Below are 3663 nucleotides of genomic sequence, written 5' to 3'. Positions count from 1 at the left end.
ACTAAGGTTATGGTTGCTCAGGTCTCCATTTGAACATGCAGCTGGCAGGTTTCAGCAGGTATCCTGCCTCCTGTGGTTTAGATGCAATTTCCTGGGAGCTAGCCTCATTGTACAGTGAGAACCAGCTCTGTCCCTGGAGCACTGAAGAGAGAATAGGCATAAAGACATGTCTTCCCTGATATATTCCAGTCAACCAGTCACCCTGCATGTGCTTACCACCATGTGGAGTGCCAGAAGACCTGCAGTGCCCAGTGAGGAGAGGGAGAAAAGCGTCATTGCAGCATCCATATTTTGTGGTTTTCAACAAATAAAGTTTCCCTTGGTTTTGTTTTTCAAATTTTCAATAGCCCTTTTAAAAATGCCAGCAATCAAAATAGAAAAGCTTCCTCCAGATAGGTATCCAGAAAGAAAATTTCAGACCAAGATTAAACTATGCTGCTTTGTATCTGGCCCTGAAAACTTCTTGCTGCCACAAAAGTAATCGCAAAAATGGGCTCCACCAGGTGATCTGATCCAAGAAAGCAGAAACACCTATACCTCTTCAACCCCTGACATTTGTCTAAATAACTGTAGTGTCCTTTAGTAGCATTGCAGTGACCTCTAGGGGCCTGATCCAAGCCCACTGCCCCTTTATATCTTACCCCAGACTTCCAGAAAGTTTTCTAAGCCTGGAAGGTTGAGTATTTAATGTACAGATGAAAAAATCAGTGTGTCTGATGAGAAACAGAATAGCCTAAAGCCATGCATCTCAATGCTGCTGATGTCTGCATGGTTAAAAATGAACTACCTAGGGCTATATGAACCTCTGGTGTTAGCCTGAACGATGCATTCACATCTATTTACCTGAAATCTAAATTTGGTTTATTTCATTTCATAACCACATGGAAAATGACAGTGTCTCTTTAATGCTGAATCAGAGCAAAAAGTTTCCACTTTTTATGTGTATCAGCACAAAAGAAACCACTTCCACTTACCCAGGAGTACTGTAGATCCATATCAGTTAGGGAATATGTAAGATGTGGCTGATGAGAAGGGCAAGTACAGTTTTCCCATTCTTCTATTTTTGAAATCAAGAAGTCACAAGGACAGAGCTGGTTATCAGGAAATGGCTTCCAGTCACTCCACAAGTGAAATTCAGTTTCCGAATGGATTGAAATAGTTCCTAGGTTATTAAGTCTGGAAGTATATGAGCGACCCAGAGATGCAGAAATAAAATCTGCCCTAGTCTCAGACTCTTCTTTTCTCCTCACGTTGTCTTTCCAGGTCTTCTTTTCCTGAGGTTTTGTCAGTTTCATGCAAGAAGTTAGTGCTTCTTCATCCTCTTCAGAAAGATAAGCATCTTCTAATGTATCTTTAAAAATGCAAATACTTCTGTTACAGCATGTTGCAATTCATAGAGAAAATAACACCATTTTTCCTTAAATGCTGTCTATTGCATTCCACATAATGAAAAAGCCAAGGACTCCATAAAAAACACAAATAATAATGATAATTACGGAGATGGAAAGGATTTTGTACTGGGTCAGACATCTGAGTCAAAAGCAAGATTTATTCTCCATTTCATAAATTTGTCTTGTTCCCTCAAAGGCCTGGAAAATTGTATTGGTTCTGCACTGAACATGAAAATTTGCTAATTAAATGTCATATTGCTGTATAGTTGCAGAGAGCATGAGTTTAGCTGAAATACTGGAAAAGTTCGGAAAGCTTTTCTGGATAATTCCTCTTCTACCCCTTCCCAGTATGTATGTTGTAGTTACAAAGTAGTTACTGAAATCTAAATTTCCTCACGTGTTTCAGCCCAAGCAATGATTTGGCTGGAGCAGTAGTTCATCAGATAGTTTAAAGTCATTTTGATAGTATTAGTTTAAAAATAATCACGTACACAAATGCATTGTACAACAAATGCACGCACTGTTAAATAAACACTGGAAAAACAAGTTCAGATGAAGAACTGCTGCAGTCAGATCAGTGATCTATAGGAGACTCGAGAAAATTACGTGAGCTCAGCATCAGTTTAGAATTCCTGTGTCTTATGGCAATCAGGTATGGTGAGAGGCTCACCATACCACAGACCTTCTTGCGCTCGCAGCTGCTACTGACTCATGGATTAACACTGAAAGTTATCTTTGCATTTGTGAGTTTTGTCTTTCTGATCTGAAATGTGATACAAAACTAGGAACTACTCTAAAAACAAATTGTCCCCAGCACGGAGGCCCCACTGTTATACAATTCTATTTAGCTAAAATCCCCACTTGCAAGATATACTGTTACAAAACTCAAGCTAGTGTGACAGGAAACAGGTTTTCACACTATGAGGAAGTCAGCACTAAAGTGCTATCGCAGTAACATCTCAGTTGGGGTTTGAAAATCGTGGGTGGTGAATGACAGACCAGGACAGGATTGTTTACCGTTATGTTCAATACAGTGTCATTTGCCAAATGTTGGAAAGAATGCTGATATGATGCTGTACTTACTGAGGGGGAGCAAAACATGTTTGACATCCTCCAAGCTTTGTGTACTTGTTTTTTTGGTTCGGACCAATTTCTGCAATCGTTTTAATGTTCCCATGGACTCTGGTTTATCATCTGGTTCTGTACCCTAGCAAAAACCAAAGACGATAAAAGTATTCAAACCCTACAAATAAAAACTAAGGGTAACATGATGCTTATTTTAGGAATGACAAATTCTCAGATTCAAAGAATTAGTTATCTACACAATGCTTTAAAAGTTAGGCAGTCCCTTGCTTGGGACCAAAAGGGAAAACGCAAGTCACAAGAGGTATCAAACTTAGATCACTGTTCATATTGTTGTTTACATATTACTTTTCTTTAATACCCCAGTATTACTTCATTCCAGATTAGTTCCAGAAAACATTTTAATATATGCATACACTACATTACCCAGAAGCATTTTAGATATGCACAGAAATCCCAGATATGGTGAGCTACTGTATTCAAATTTGTATGGGAGTGTGTTCTGAAATACTGATGTCTTCCTTTATTCAAGGCCTTCTTTCCTTTTCTAGATTAAATGACAATAACATAAATGACAATTCAAATCTGTTATTGTACATCCCAACAACATCTTACTGGAGAAACTCAAGGTTGGGTACTACAGGCTCCTAAAGCAGGAACTTTGTGAACATGCAGCCATCTCACACGCTTTCACTTATGTTAAACCAGCTGATCTTAAAAATCAGTCCAGAAACACTTGAGTTCATTTCCAGACTCTGAACTTCACTCCCTGTGAGCTTCAGGGAGGTTTCATACTTTGACAACAAATAACCTCTCTTCCACAGTCATATGCTGTGTTTCACATAGGATATCTGCTTTTCCTTAGAAACCAAAAAAAAGTAAATATATCAGAAATTAGTAAAACCGTAACTCACTGATGGCTAGTTTTTGGAACAATACTATCTGGCTTCTATGGGTGTTCACCTATTTACCCCAATAATGAATTTAGCCTATTGTGGCAATGCATCTTTGGTGATGACAAGTGATTAAGTGCTAGTGCTGATGTTATCAGAGGGGCAGAAAGGCAGACACCTTTATTGCACTCTCCCCAACAATTAGGTCACACATCATAGATCCTTTCTGCCTCCTCTTATGCATAATCCTTCAAGACAAAGTCATCAGGGAGATTGCTAGCACGGTCTAATGTATA

This window comes from Charadrius vociferus, unplaced genomic scaffold (assembly GCF_000708025.1).
Source record: "Charadrius vociferus isolate BGI_N301 unplaced genomic scaffold, ASM70802v2 scaffold414, whole genome shotgun sequence".
NCBI classification, from domain to species: domain Eukaryota; kingdom Metazoa; phylum Chordata; class Aves; order Charadriiformes; family Charadriidae; genus Charadrius; species Charadrius vociferus.
Note: the sequence above shows the minus strand (reverse complement) of the source record.